Source organism: Podarcis filfolensis (genome assembly GCF_964270895.1).
Source record: "Podarcis filfolensis genome assembly, chromosome: 5".
NCBI classification, from domain to species: Eukaryota; Metazoa; Chordata; class Lepidosauria; order Squamata; family Lacertidae; genus Podarcis; species Podarcis filfolensis.
The window spans coordinates 95,582,468-95,599,296 of NC_139608.1; the positions used below are offsets into that span (position 1 = coordinate 95,582,468).

General features: G+C 41.3%; 1 protein-coding gene across 2 annotated transcripts in view; it reads left to right on the forward strand.

Annotated features, from left to right (window-relative positions):
• Positions 1-7,089: 7,089 nt before the first annotated feature.
• PCLO (piccolo presynaptic cytomatrix protein) overlaps positions 7,090-16,829 on the forward strand; it is a gene marked incomplete at its 5' end in the record, with an annotated part of 240,339 nt that continues 230,599 nt past the window's right edge. For both annotated transcript variants that reach the window (XR_014548608.1, XM_083615376.1), the window contains one exon: positions 7,090-7,214. The remainder of the gene's footprint in view (positions 7,215-16,829) is intronic.

The window sequence follows — 16,829 nt, forward strand, 5'->3', positions numbered from 1 at the left end:
AGATCCTAGCACTTGAGGGCTCTTATAACTTATGCTCTGAAGATGCTCTGACTGCAGTGGCAAAGCGGCAGAATGTCTACTGAACTCTCATTCCCCGTACGGCTTATTTCAAGCTGAAGTAGTTAAGTTATAGGACTAAAGAGGTATCCCCTTGGGTTATAATGCCTTTTGCCAACCACTGGCATTCCTCCTTGTGAAATAACGGCCAGCACCTTCCTGGAGTTCTCACAAGGAAAAATAACCGGAGAAAATGCACAAATGAGATGTTCTCTTTTTCTTGTTCAGCTAGTCAAAACTTGATTTACAGTTTTCAGAAGCAGGCACTAATGTAGCTGAGTTTCAAACATAACAACTATGGATTTGTTACATTTGTACCTGCCTTTCCTCCAAGGAGTTCAAAATTGCTATTACTTTAATCCTTTGTATGAGCAATTGTGGGACGCGGGTGGTGCTGTGGGTAAAACCTCAGCGCCTAGGACTTGCCGATCGCATGGTCGGCGGCTCGAATCCCCGCAGCGGGGTGAGCTCCCATCTTTTGGTCCCAGCTCCTGCCCACCTAGCAGTTCGAAAGCACCCCCAAGTGCAAGTAGATAAATAGGTACCGCTTTATAGTGGGAAGGTAAACGGCGTTTCCGTGTGCTGCGCTGGTGCTGGCTCGCCAGAGCAGCTTCGTCACGCTGGCCACGTGATCCGGAAGTGTCTCCGGACAGCGCTGGCCCCCGGCCTCTTAAGTGAGATGGGCCCACAACCCTAGAGTCGGACACGACTGGCCCGTACGGGCAGGGGTACCTTTACCTTTACCTTATGAGCAATTGTATGAGGAATGGTTAGGGTTAGGCAAAGAGCAACTGATTTGCTTGTTCCCTGAACCAAAATCATCCCCTGAGCTCCAACCTGAACCCTTGTTGGCATCTGTCTGCTCGGGAGACAACAGAGGAGAGCGCCTTTGGAACAAAGTCAAACTGGTGGAAGGTTATAGCACCTGCTGTGGCTGTAGAGACCGATATGGGAGAGATATGTTTTGTTGCAGCCAGGGCAGAGGAATGTGTCCAGTTGTGTTACTGCAGATGCACCATCACGTTTCTTCTCTCTGTTCTCTTCCCAGTGGTCATTCCTCCTTTGGGCACTGCTACAGATGCACAACTTAAATATTTCCCTATTCATTTCTTTGGAATAAAGGGAACTAAAGTGGCAATGAAAGTGTGCAGCTGTTATTTTAAATAAAGAGTAAATAGCTATCATTTTGTCTGTCTAACGTCAACCCAAATGAGCTCATCATCCTTCCTTGCTGATCTACGTAAATAACACATTGAGGTTCAGCAAATACCTTCCATATAATATTTCTTTATTTCTACTGTTATTGTATTTGTCATTGCTGCTTCTCTTATTAATTTTATCTGTACCTTTTAAAGACCATTGTGGGATTAATTCTGCAAAATGAGTATGACCTTTAAAAGTAACTCAGCATACAAAGGCTAAATCTCAATTTAGAATAATGTCTCTCTCTACTGCCTAGTATTTTTGCACATTCTGTATTGCCTCAGAAGCAGGAGAGACTACTCAAAAACTTTGGATACTGAGAGAGGAAAGCATACAGGCTCATTTACAGCAGATTGATATCAGTTTATTATACTATCTGGTGATCTATGTAACGATAAGACCTGTTTCCCTAAGTTCACATAGCACATATTCTCCAGTCCAGAACAGGCAAAATGTAACATGATATCAAAAGAGTTAAATTAAATTGTATTAGACCGCTGATCTTCCTGTGTCCGTGTTTAGTAACATCTGTACAGACTTTTATATGCCTGTTGTTTTTGTCCATGGAGTTTTCTTGGCAGGGATACTGGAGTGGCTTGCCGGTTCCTACTCCAGGTAGATCATGTTTAGTCAAAACTCTACACTATGACCTGTCCATCTTGGGTGGCCCTGCACGGCATAGCTCATAGCTTCTCTGAGCTATTCAAGCCCCTTCGCCATGACAAGGCAGTGATCCATGAAGGAGATCCATGAAGATTGAGGGGACAAGGAGAAGGGGACAACAGAGGACGAGATGGTTGGACAGTGTTCTTGAAGCTGCTAACATGAGTTTGACCAAACTGCAGGAGGCAGTGTAAGACAAGAGTGCCTGGCATGCTCTGGTCCGTGGGGTCACGAAGAGTCGGACACGACTAAACAACAACAACAACGTACAGACTTTGGCTGAATTTGGATTTCCATCTATCTGGTGGTCGTTTGCTGGTGGTTCACATGACCAGTTGGTAAGCTGGACACCTGTATTGTGCTACCAAATGCTAAAACACTTCAACACCCGATCAGAAATCCAAGGAAGCACAAGAACGATAAGAACAACAAAGATCCTCACTATTTGCAAAGGCTGTAGAGAAGATCAAACTAAATGGTTATATGCATACAATCACAGGTTGTCATTCAGAAGTGAACTTCTTTCATTCACCTTCTGTCTATGTGATAATTTTGCAAGTTGTATTCTGAAACTATCAGCAATCATATCAATGCAGCAACAACTTGGCTTCATTCACATATATTTCCTCATCACTTAGGTTGCTTCTAGACAACCTGTTCATTGAGCATTCATCTTGGGTTCCCCCCCCCACACACACACACACAAAATTTACATGCAAGTTATATGATATCACTATCAAGTGGTATTTATTCCAAATTTTCCAGTGCTTTCTCCCATAATTTTTCTAATCACACTTTAAAATTTTTAAAAATGGAAAAGTGCTGAAGTGCTATTGCTATTTATCACAATGCACCCACTTTCTTGGGAATTGGATAAAAACATGCACTCTGTTGTGCAAAGGATAAATACCAGAATCTACCTGAGCAGGTGAGAGAGGCACACAAAATGCTGGGAGTTTGGAAGTGACCTTGGTTTCCCTATGTTTCATAACTTTACCCTTCATGACTGGCAGCTGAATATGTGAATACACTCTGCATTTCAAGGAAATAGCAAATAATAGTTTAATAAATTTTAGAATGTGATAATTGAAGAGTTTCCAAATGAATACTGGAATAAAAGTAAATAAATAAAAAATAGTTTTCAGGTGCTGAGAAGCAACATGAACTTTCCAGCAGTCATTTCAGTCCTGGTCCAGTCATACAGGAGACTCATCCCAATGTTTCAATTCAATCCTTAATCAAATCAATCTGTTGTATCCCTGATGGTGTGACTCGTTTTGAGTAAATGTGCTGCAAGAGGAGAGTCAGCTGCAGAGGAAGACTGAAATGGCTTTGATACATATCAGTATTATGGGAAATGCTATGCTGGTGACGACTGAGGCCCAAATGGTACATGAGCCACATGGCAGCCGCTGATAAGTCATTTTCCCACTGTTGGGTTCTGTGCTTCCTGTGAGTTCGCCCTGAACAAGCTGTGACATCATCTGTGTTTCTGAACGGGATGATACTAGTGTAATTTGGGTGGTCAGAATTTCCATATGTTACCAAGTTGGGCCAAATCCAGTTCTGATGGAAAGATTTGTCCAGTTTTGCTTTATTTTACTTGGTTGTTGTTCTAAAGAAAGCTCCACGCTATATAACATGAACGACAATTTTAAATTCAGGTTGGTAGCCGTGTTGGTCTGACACAGTCGGAATAAATTAAAAAATAAAAAACATTGTCCAGTAGCACCTTAGAGACCAAGTTTGTTCTGGGTATAAGCTTTCGTGTGCATGCACACTTCTTCAGATACCATTTTCTTCAGATACCGTTTTAAAGGCTGTAAAACAATTTTATGTGAAGGAGAATTTATAACAAGTTACACCTTGTCTTTCTTGGTTTTGGTGGATTATATATTTTAGGTTTTCTGACTTATTTAGGCAAATAAAAGCAATTTGAGGCATTCGTTTCATAAGAAGCCCCTTTAAAAGTGGAGCAGGGAGAGAGAGGGTGTATATTACTTTTGAGAATGTGTGTGTGTGTGTGCTCTGAGGGAATGTATAGCATACCCAAAGTAAGAATTATTCCAATAGCTCTACATGGGCTTTAAAAAAGTACAAATAATTATTGGAAAATATCACCGGCTTTCAAAGTTTCACAAATGTAGTATGCACTATTTATTTTTCATGTATGGCTTGCCTTTCAGGAGATACTATTACATTCTGAAATTACTTGAACTATTATTTCCTCTTTTTAGTCATTTCCCCCCATCAGTATGAAATGTACTGTCAAGCATTATGTGATAGCAAAATGCCAAGGACTGAATACAAGTGAATGATGTTTAGGGGGAGCAAATTCTGGAATGCACAGAAACTGCTTTGAAATTTGTGCAATAACAGGTCCACTCATAGATGGAGCTAAATGGCTTTGAAAACATCAGTGGAACAACTTGTGTGTCAGGCCAATTGGGAAGACCAGCCGAAAAGGAACAGAACATGCCAGCATTAACCACCCAAGGCGACAGTCATCCGCATCCTTATCAAGAGCATTGGGATAGCTATGGAAGTACAGAGAGGCTGAGTCTATCAGTGGTGAATTGGAGGTGGGGAGGTGAGGGAAAGCAGCTCTGGCACTTTTTCCAGAGCAAGACAGTTGTTTTTTTTTAATTGATACAACAACGAAAAAGGAAAACACAGATACAGAATTACACACAAGAAAAACAATAGACACAAAATTTTCTTCACAAACAATAAAACATAAATTGGTCTTAACACTATAGACCTGACCTCCCGTCTATTCCTTATTTCAATTTTATATTACTTATTGCCAATACACACTTTTATCATAATTTAACTTTTTCTTAATATATCTTAACTCTTATGTCTAACTTGCAACTATTACTGAAATTCCTCCAATGCTGCAACAAAATTTAAACTGCTTATATATTATATTTCAAATATTCTTTGAAAACCTCCCATTCTGAGACAAAATCCTGTTTTGGTTTATTCTTTATTTTTTCTGATAGACCATCTAATTCGGCATATTCTGTCAGCTTTTGGATCCATTCATGTATAGAGGGAATTTCAGTACTCTTCCATTTTGCCGTGGTGAGAACTCTTGCTGCCGCCGTAGCATATGAAAATATATCCTTCATTTTTTGCAGAATATCCAAATCTGTAATTCCCAGGAGATAGGCCTCTGGTTTTTTTATTAAAGGAGATCTTTAGCATTTTTTTGCAGTTTTGAGTGAGTACTCTCCCAGAATACCTATATTTTCTTACATAACCACCACATCTGGTAGAAAGTTCCTGAATTATCTCCGCATCTCCAGCAATTACTTGGCACACTTTTGTACATTTTTGAAAGTTTCCAGGGTGTTAAGTACAATCAGTGCTGAATTTTTAGAAAGTTCTCTCTAATAGTATAACAGTTTGTGAATTTCCAATTGTTCTTCCACAAATTTTCCCATTGGGACATAGTTATTGAATGGTCAAAGTCTTGTGACCCAGAGCAAGACAGCTGATGACATCCGCTGGAGCACCTGAGCTCAGGGTGATACTCATATATTCCACATTCCCCTCCTGGAACTACAGTTCCCCAAGTGGTTTAACAATCAATCCCTCTTCCCAGGGAACTGTAGCTCTGGGAGGGGAACATGCACCCTTAACAAACTTCAACTCCCATAATTATTTGGGGGAAGCCGTAACTGTTTAAAGTTAGAATCACGGTGCTCTGAATGTGATCAAAGCGCTTGCAGGCTTTAGATAAGAGAACATGTTTTTAGTAAGTTCTGCGTGAGCTCACCCACTAGTCTGCTTTGGGCAAGCTGCAAGGAGGGCAGGATTGGGCCCCTTCCCTTTTTAGGTCCTGAGTCTCTCCACTTAGGTCTATTGCTCATGATAAATGGATTAATAAGCTACAGCTTTAGTTGATTAATATGAAAATGCATGTTTGAGGTCCTAATTTAAGTAGTAATATTTGCATGGGTCCATGTTTATTATTTTCTAGAAAGTATAGGTTGGAAAAATAAATTTGAAGCACAAAGCTATGCGTGCTTATTTAGAGGTGAACCCCACTATATTCCTCTCAGGTCTTCTTCTTTGGTGGTTACTCATAGCTGAGTAAGATTGTCTTCCATGAACACAGTCTTAACAGTGAGTCCGTAAGTGACTGTGGAGGCCAATTCTGGATCCACATGTCCTTCCACAGTGGGGACATAGGTTTCCGGGCAGGAGTTGATCACGGTGTGGATTTGCCAAGTGTGCCTTCCTCTTAGCTCATGCCTCCTTTTCGCCCTGAGTTTGAGCTTCTTCAAAATCCACAACACCTTTAGTAAAGCTGTTCTCCAATTGGAGCACTCGCAGGCCAGTGTTTCCCAGTGATCAGTGCTGGTGTTAAATTTTTTAAAGATTTGCCTTGAGAGCGTCTTTAAACCTCTTTTGTTGTCCACCGGTATTTCGCTTTCCTTTCTTAAGTTGGGAATAGAGTAGTTGCTTTGGAAGACGATAGGCATCCGAACAAAATGACCATTCCAACGAAGTTGATGTTGAAGAATCATTGCTTCGACACTGGTGATCTTTGCTTCTTCCAGTACACTGACATTAGTTCACCTGTCTTTCCAAGTGATGTGTACATTTTCCCCTACCTTTTCCTATCCTCTCAGGTAAATAGCAGCCCCAATAGTGATTACCTAAATATATCTTTTGAACAAGCAAGGCATACATAATCTGAACCCATGCTCACTCTAGTACAGTAAAGAACCGCAATCCTGGGCATTCTTACTCAGAAGTAAGTCCCACAGTGTTCAATAAGGTTTGCTCCTGAGAAAATATGCAAATGATTGCAGCCTAACGATGTAACCACCACATTCAAAACATTTTTTTCTATGTACCCTTTGACCACAAGAGTACATTTGTTCTTGTTTTCCTTCCCTGGGCCTGTTGTTTTAATGCTTTGGGGTGTGGATGCTTAAGATTGCTGCTTTAAAATAGCAAACGATACAATTTTGCTTAAATCACAGGACGTCTTACATAACATGATATCTTTTTAATCATTGTTGGATGGCATCTTTTTCTCTCTCTGTCTGTTGATTAGGGATCACTGATGCCACAGATATGCTCAGTATTAAGAGCTAGACAAAGCACTCACTTGTTTGAGGGAGGAGATGAAGGGATTAGCGAGACCAATATATCACAGACTAACCTCTTTGCTCTGCACATTCAGAGGAAGACGGGCAATTCCCAGTCTGTAGAACAGCCAGGACCACTAAAGAGCAGGAATCTTTACACTCCTAGGACTGCAGGACTTTAAGGTATGAGGTTCTGTTATATAAAATCATAGCTATTCAGCTGACCTTTCCCTTTGTAAAGTACTTTCCTATTTGTTTACAAGTGTTCTGAATAATCTGTTGAGGATACAGAGTCTCACCTCTCAATTTCACAAAGTGGACTTCATTTCATGAATGTTTATGCTGTAATAACTGCATTTGTTAGCCTTTAAGGTGCCACAGGACTCTTACATTTTAACCTCTCACACATTAAGGATAGAGGAAATAATTTACAAATAATCTTTAAAATATTGTTGTTTTGGGCCTAAAATTATGCAAATGAATATGCATGCATAATATTATTATCCAATGTGTACTCAACTGAATGGAACCAAGGCAAAAAAATAGAATTATAAATTCTGGATAATGGTTGGAATTTCTCTTCCACAATACTATGTGAGTACATAGCATTATGTAAGTCCTGTAAGGATGCAAGAACAAAGTTGTATGACCTCTTCTTTTATAGATGGATGTCCTCTTAGTCAAATTAGAATTCAATAGGTTATATTAATAAACGATGTTTTCATGTGTTAGCAGTGACCAAATTCAGATTTCATTAGTTTGGGACTGAAAGACTATGAGAATGCATTGGAGATTGGAGAATGCATGGAGATTAAGCTGTATGCCAGAACAAATTGTGATATTATGCAATATGTTTATTGCTTACGTGGCACAGAAGTTAAGGAAGGAGTTTCAATTTTCCATGTAAAATGGAACCACACCAAATACTCTATGCAATTTTGTTTTTTCGATACATAGTTTTCAGTATACTAACTACTGTTTGGAGATATGCTATATTGTCATTTTGTGAAGAGTCCTAGGCTCCTCTGGGAGGTGGGTGGTATATAAACACAATCCCATGATAGCTATAATAGTTTTCTTTGGGTTTTTTTGTTTATCTGTTTGTTGCATGGGGGGACATTCTATCATGTGAGCTTTGGCATGCAGTCTGAAGCCAAGCAAACACAGGGTGACCTTAGTGGGACTTTCTGATCACACGAAAGTGCAGTTTTGCACAGCCTCCTAAAAGGTAGCTGATACATTCTAGCCAGGATCCAGGGTCCTCCAGCTATTTGGGTGAGCTATTGAGGGGGGGGAAAGGGAGACTACGGTTGCAATTCTCTACACCCTAGGAGTAAATCCCACCAAACGCAGCAGGGTTTACAGGGTCGTGCTGTTAAGAGGCCCTGGAACATCACCAGGAACAAATGTCTATGGCAGGCACTTGTTGCATTTTATTTACTTTTATATAAAATATTTCTTAATCACCCTTGCATCAAAAGATTCCACAACACTATACAAAAAGTGTAAATAAATTGAAGCCCTGCAACTTACAAATGCAGTTTTAAAGAAGAGAGAGATAGGAGACAAAAATAACCCAAACTAAAATAGTCTAAAATCTCAAATGCCTGGGCAAATAGGAAGGTCTTCATCTGGCACTAAAAAGCTTACAGTGTCAGCACCAGACAACCCTCGTTCTGGAGGGCATTCCAGAATTTGGTGGCCAATGCAGAAAAGGCCCTGTCCTTTGAGGAAGTATATTCAACCTCTACTGAAGAGGACTCTTGGAGCAGGGCTTGTCCAGAAGATGTTAAGATATGGACAGGCTGGCATGGGAAAGAGATGTTCCTTCAAGTATTTGGCTCTGAAGCCATTTAGGTCTTTGGATCGTGGTCACTGTATATCTACTTCAATAAATAAAGAGATACAGCCCAAGAATACAATAGCAGCATTTGTCTACTTGGCTGGATCCCGGGTATCACTGGAAACAAATGTGCTTTCTGTTTTATCCTGAGACATCAAAACCGCCTACATTCATTGTGAAAACTCTTCATTCAGCTCTGGCATTGCAATGAAAACCAGCCATGTGACACACTGTGCACATGGATTAATAAATCTCTTCACTCACGCAGTGAGAGCACCACAGTTTCGTAACACCGATGTCGAGGGCAGGCGAGGATGTCAGGCAATCCTTTTAAAGTCTTCTGCCAAGGCATGCTAAGGTGTATACATTGCATTCCTATTAAGATACAAAGCGTTTAAGAAGGTGTCTTGTCTAGCGTTAGAATAAAGGAAGATTTTGTATGGCTGAAGTCCATTCCAAACACCCTTCAGAAATAAAAAGGCCACTTAGGCACACTTCACGCAAATACCAGATGTTAGAGACCGGCAGCGGAAGAGAGATGTTGCTTTGGTCTTGAACTTCTCAGGGCCATCTGGATCACGCGTGCTGTTGCAAGCTGGATTTGGGGTGCAATGATCTCATCCTGCAAAGCTTTTGTATTCTTAGTTCTGTGCTTTTAGCAGCTTCATGGCAAGTCTCTGTGACAAACATAAATATCAAGACTGGATTACTTCAATGTGCACAGTGTGAGGTTTCCCTTGGGTGTAACAAAAGCACTGCAGCTAGTGTAGAATGCAGCCTCTAGATTGTTGACTGGAATGCTGTTGTTGTTGCTGGAGAGCCAGTGTGGTGTAGTGGTTAAGAGCCGTAGTCTTGTAATCTGGGGAACCGGGTTCGCGTCTCCGCTCCTCCACATGCAGCTGCTGGGTGACCTTGGGCCAGTCACACTTCTCTGAAGTCTCTCAGCCCCACTCAGTGTTTGTTGTGGGGGAGGAAGGGAAAGGAGATTGTTAGCCGCTTTCAGACTCCTTAAAGGGAGTGAAAGGCGGGATATCAAATCCAAACTACTACTACTACTACTCTTCTTCTTCTTCCTCTTCTCCTTCTTCTTCTTCTTCTTCTTCTTCTTCTTCTTCTTCTTCTTCTTCTTCTTCTTCTTCGTTTAACTTTATATACTGCCTTTTATCCAAAGATCACAAGGTGGTTTAGGAAACCATATAACACAGGCTTCCTCAACCTCGGCCCTCCAGCTGTTTTAAGACTACAATTCCCAGCATCCCTGACTACTGGTCCTACTAGCTAGGGATCATGGGAGTTGTAGGCCAAAAACATCTGAAGGGCTGAGGTTGAGGAAGCCTGATATAACACATCTGCTGGAAACTGCACTGGCTGCCAACATGCTATTGGGTGCAGTTCAGGGTTCTGCTTTTCGCATTCATAGCCCTAATCAGCTTGAAACCAGGTTAGCTAAGGGACCGCCTCCTGCAGAAGAGCTTGCTGAATCAGATCAATAGGCCCTCAAATTCAGCCTCCTGTTCTCACAGTGGCCAATCAGATGCCTGTGGGAAACCTGTGAGACGGACCTTAGCATGGCAGAACTCTTTCCTCTGGCAGTTTCCAGTTTCCAATTCAGAAGGCAGAGCATAGCCGTCATGGCTAGTAGCCCCTGATTGGGTCAGTCCACTGCGCTGTGGTCTAAACCACTGAGCCTCTTGGGCTTGCCGATCAGAAGGTTGGTGGTTTGAATCCCCGTGACGGGGTGAGCTCCCGTTGCTCTGTCCCAGGTCCTGCCAACCTAGCAGTTCGAAAGCACGCCAGTGCAAGTAGATCAATAGGTACCGCTGCGGCGGGAAGGCAAACAGCATTTCCATGCGCTCTGGTTTCCATGACGATGTTCCATTGTGCTATAAGCGGTTTCGTCATGCTGGCTACTTGACCCAGAAAGCTGTCTGTGGGCAACCACCAGCTCCCTCGGCCTGAAGCGAGATGAGTGCCACACCCCATAGTTGCCTTTGACTGGACTTAACTGTCCAGGGGTCCTTTACCTTACCTTTTTTTTTTTACTGCGAAAAGTGGACTGAGTCAACCTCTTTTCTACTCCAAGCTCAGTGTGGTTGTTTAAAAAGTAGAGAGTGTAAAGCAGGGGTAGACAATCTAAGGCCCGGGGGCCCAATCGCCTTCTCAATCTGGACCGCGGATGGTCCGGGAATCAGGGTGTTTTTACATGAGTAGAATGTGTCCTTTCCCCCAAAAAAATATAGTTCGGCCCACCACATGGTCTGAGGGACGGTGGACCGGCCCACAGATGAAAAAGGTTGCTGACCCCTGGTGTAAAGCTTTATTTATACCCAGTCTTTTTGGACAACTCCTTTAAAAAAAAATATTTATTAAAGTTTTAAGGGGTACAACAAGAAAAAGTAAAAAACATCATTTTAAACAAAAAACAATACATCACATCCCAATAGGTAAAGAAAAAAGGATAAGATACAAAAGAAAGAAAAAATAAAGAAAGAAAAAAACAGAGAAATAAAATCCATTAAAGAAAAAAGAAAAAACAAAGAAAAATACAGCAAATCTTCCCATTACTTGTCTTTCATTAGCTTATTTCCTTGACCTCCTCGCACCTCCCTTTTTTGTATTCTAGATCGATTATCCATTTCAGCAAATCCTTTCCCTCTTTTCAAATTTTAGTCCTGTAATCTTAGTATAATGTAGCTTTACTTTCCCTCCTTTCACCAATTAACAGTCAGTTATTCCCAAATCCTTTATATCATTCCTGCTAAAGTCACATAACTTCATTCCAACATCCTTCTAACAGTCATTAATTTTACAATGTTTCTGTAAATAGTGTTTAATTTTTTTCCAATCTTCCTCCACCGACTCTTCTCCCTGGTCTCGGATTCTGCCAGTCATTTCCGCCAGTTCCATGTAGTCCATCACCTTCATCTGCCATTCTTCCCGGGTGGGTAGATCTTGTGTCTTCCAGTACTTTGCAATAAGTATTCTTGCTGCTGTTGTGGCATACATAAAGAAAGTTCTATCCTTCTTTGGCACCAGTTGGCCGACCATGCCCAGGAGAAAGGCCTCTGGTTTCTTCAGAAAGGTATATTTAAATACCTTTTTCATTTCATTATAGATCATCTCCCAGAAAGTCTTAATCCTTGGGCATGTCCACCAAAGGTGAAAGAATGTACCTTCGGTCTCTTTACATTTCCAACTTTTTGGACAACTCCTTACAAGGTGGCTTATTAAAAATTATAACAAAAAATGTTGCATAGTCAGTAAAACAACAATTAACTAGCATAGCTAGAAAGTTCTGTTTATATAACCTCTCTTCAGCTGATTTTTAAAGCTATAATTACAAAAATTATTTGTGAGCCAAAAAGTATAGAGAACAAAGAAAACTCCCAAAATAATAAAGATAAAATTCCTTTTAACTGACTTTACTGCATTGTAAAAGGCAACAAGTTCTTTTATAACGCTGGAGCTTGTCTGTTATTGATAAGAGATGTGCATTATAATATTTATGCCACGGGTAACTATGTTTCTGCATAAATGTCTGGAAACTGAGCCATGAGATCAAGAAGCCTAGTTCACGGTTTTCCTGCAGTACAGCAGCAGGTGCTTGAACTCTGAACGTAGGCAAATGAACAACAACACATCTCTTGTTCCTGTTAGTAAGGCATGGGATTGCTGCTGTCAGTGCTGGTGAAGGAATTACAGTGCACTTTATCATAACTCCTGGGTTCCTTATCTTTGTTTGCACAACCCTTTCTTTCCTGGCAACTGCTTCCCTGTGTTGATGGCAAGTTGCAACTATCGAATGCAGCAATGGCTGTGTGAGAAGCAGCAGCACCTACAAAACCAGTGTGCAATGAGTCAAATGGCCTTTAAAAGCAGATGGGTGGGGGTGGAATCTGTGGGCTCGACTGGAGCAGTAGCATGGGGCATCCGGAGGACTCTCCTGAAAGAGATTTGGAAAGCTGCATCTGTTGAATCCTTCAGTCATTTCTCAAAAACCCAGTTGTTTATCCAGACAACTGTTTATGCACCTGCTCTTTTAACTGCTGGAATTAAAGTAAAATTGTTGTATTCTGATATTTACTTGTATTTTATTGCATTTTTAATTTAATAATTTCTGTAATCTTCTTAGGGTAAAGGTAAAGGTATCCCTGACCGTTAGGTCCAGTTGCAGACGACTCTGGGGTTGCGTGCTCATCTCACTCTATAGGAGAGGAAGCCGGTGTTTGTCCGCAGACAGCTTCCGGGTCACGTGGCCAGCATGACTAAGCCACTTCTGGAGAACCAGAGCAGTGCACAGAAACACCGTTTACCTTCCCGCAGGAGCAGTACCTATTTATCTACTTGCACTTTGACGTGCTTTGCAACTGCTAGGTTGGCAGGAGCTGGGACCGAGCAACGGGAGCTCACCCCGTCGTGGGGATTCGAACCACCAACCTTCTGATTGGCGAGCCCTAGGCTCTGTGGGACTTTTGCCAAAAATGTTAAACCCTTTGCCCCTGCACCGTTTCCCCAGTCTAAATTACTCCTCCGTCTGAAGCTGCTACTGTCCTTGCAGCAAATCTTCTGGGTCATTTGTGATTTGGCCTTGAGTGTGCTACCAGTACCAGAGGTGGCTGGAATTGTGGGTTTGCAATCGTGCTTGTCATATTTTGTTGGCTCTGCACATTCTGCTCCTTGATCTTTATACTTATTATTAGTGCTGTGCCAGTTCTTTTCTGCATTAAGAAAAGCCAGTTAAGAAGAAGAGAAATTATCCAAAAGAAATGAACATTTTGGTGAAATTTTGCTTTTGAGGTGGCTGTGTGTGTGGTTGTGATTCTTCTTTCTTTCATTCTACACACCATCACTCTTGTAGTCTGCATTCTGCAGCCTTCCTGGGTGCCAATGCTTCCTAAAACCCAACACCTCCTCAGCTGAGCTTTCCTGAAAGCACAGAAAAGTGGTGATGCTATCTACCATGCACTTGAGAGCTTCTCACTGTTGTGTTTTTTCAAGTGCAGAATTTTTATTTTTTAAAAAATAATGGCATTAAAAAAAAAGATATAATGGAGGACTTCCTTTTAAAAATAAGAATTTGTGAGTGCACCAAGCTCAGGAACTTGGTACCCAGCCTACCCAGTTTCCTGCTCTTTAATTAAAGCTCAGAGGAAGATAACATGACTGAGAACTCCTCCCATGGAGCTTTTTGAGATCAGGAAGTACAGGCAGCTGGGGAGGCTGCAGAGAGCTGGAGAAAGAAAAACACTCACCACCGCCAGCTACCACACAACAACAAGGTGAACTCAAGCCTGTGCCACTCAAAACTATGAAGAAATTAGAACACTCTCTCATTCAGGGAAGAGAAGTTGAAATTTGAGGGCAGGCCTTGTATCAGATCAGAGCTGATCTCCTAGGGGGCTAGTTTTATCATCTCTCTTTAAAACAGTGGTAGTATTTGATTTATCTTTAAAAGAAAAAGCGTTATTCACAGTAGTGACAGTAAGTACCCTTTTATTGTGTTGTGCAAAATACAGTTATTACAAGACTTTGTCACCTCTACCTGATAACATTCATAGCATCTCTGTAGCAAGCTGGCTACTTTTAGTATCAGCCATGTCAATTTATAATTTGCGGCTTGTTTGAACCACTTACATTTAGCCTTTAACATCCTCAAGCTAAGTAGATCATAGTTGTGATAATGTAGGACATGATCAACAACTCTGGAGAAATTGCAGTTGTCGCAGCTTTGGTGGAAATGGCATTGGGCAATATCCTTTTTGGGTGAGATTCATTGTCGTAGGGGGAGATGTATGCCTCTTCCATCCCCCCATGACTGTGGAGTATCCCGTTAAAGGGATCCTGAGGGCAGGGCTTCTGCCCATACACCCAGGCAGGGGCTGAGGGCCATAGCACTCCCCAACATGGCAAACCTGATGGATTGCATCTATCTGATGTATGTCATAAAAAGGTATATGTACCCCTGATCATTAGGTCCAGTCACGGACAACTCGGGTTGCGCACTCATCTTGTTTTATAGGCCAAGGGAGCCGGTGTTTGTCTGCAGACAGTTTCCCGGTCATGTGGCCAGCATGACTAAGCTACTTCTGGCAAACCAGAGCAGTGCACGGAAATACCGTTTACCTTCCTGCCGGAGTGGTACCTATTTATCTACTTACACTTGGTGTGCTTTTGAACTGCTAGGTTGGCAGGAGCTGGGACCGAGCAACGGGAGCTCACCCCGTCGCAGGGATTCAAACTGCCAACCTTCTGATCGGCAAGCCCTAGGCTCTGTGGTTTAGACCATAGTGCCACCCACGTCCCTTGATGTATGTCATAGGTCATCCTTATATCAGGTTTGACCCCCTGCAATTGTCCAGCAAGCGGGCTGGATAATATTTGAGAAACCCAGGGCCAAGCCAAGCTCACTTGCATCTGTAATCAACAAATTTGTGGCCAAACTTGAACCCAAGAAGCCCGTCTGTGGTCCTTTCATTATCTGTTGTATGTATTGTGAGGGTTGTCTGCCATCCCAGTCATCTTTATTGGAAACGTAGAAGATTATTTTATGCCACTCTTCTAAGGAATATGTCAGACAGAAAAATACAAGAGGGATGAAGATATTAGAAAAGAATGTACTACGACACTGACTATATAGGACTCGTATTTTGTACATACTGGACTCGCTGGTCAACTGAAAAGTTACATTTTTATTATATTATGTCACAGTGTTGTTTTTGACATTATGATAAGTGGTATCTAATTTTTGAGAAGTAGTTCTAGTAAATAACTTTGCAATTGTTACTATATGGCCTATTATGTTTACGTGTGTTTTCAACTGGATTTGCATAATATAGGCATTCTGGTGGTTCATGGTTTATGCATTGTGGGGGTGCCAGGTCACATTGTCTGGGCACACAGTTGGTAGATTCAACTGATGCAGGATGCTGCAGCCAGGTTGTTTAGTAGAGCAGCTAGATGCACACGTTACACCTGTGCTGAGGGAACCGCACTGGCTGCTAATCAGCTACCAAGCCATACTCATCCTTTTGTTGTTGTTTTTTAATATATAATTTTTATTAAATTTTCTGTATTACAATTTTTTGTATTACAATTCAGAAGATTCATTTAAACAACTTTAAAATATGAATGACTACCCTTCTTCTCTTTCCATGGTTCATTTTGCATAACATAAATCCCTGCATATTTTACATAAACTAAACCATTCAGTATTCCATTATTCCATCCATCAAAACTTATTTACACTGTTCAATTTATCTTAATGCTGCTAATGTTTTCAAGTGACCAAACAATTAAACCCCTGTGTTGCAAACAATTATCAGTAATATCCAAGGCAACACGATGACCAAGTAACAATGCAATATCAATATAAACTCTTTATATAATCTATACAGAACACTGAACAATATGAAAAACCAAATAAACAGAATCTCATAAATCTCTGAAAGTAAGTCTTATAAGTCTCTGGAAGTCTTTGTAGACTATGCAAGTCTCTGAAAGAAGCAATGGGTCAGATTCTTATCGGATGAAAACAAGGCGTAAAGCTTTGTTTTATGATGTCCAACGCTGCCGAAGTGGTCCGCAAACAGACGTAGTGAACAGTGATTCTGGATATACCCACTGTTTCATAGAATTCTTCTTCAGCACAGCAGAAGGATACAAAAATGCTTCATAAACCCATATATATGGTGAATGGAATATTGCATTGTTACTTGGTCATCATGTTGCCTTGGATATTACTAACGTTTTCAAGTGTACACAATTTCCCCCCATATATTCAATCTTCTTTAAACGTATGTTCTTCTTATTCTCTTATTCTATATGTTAGGTCCGCAAGCTGCACATATTCCATCAGTTTAAGTTGCCATTCTTCTTTAGTTGGGACCTCGCTCGTTTTCCATTTTTGGGCTAACAAAACACGGGCCGCAGTAGTGGCATACATGAATAACCCATTT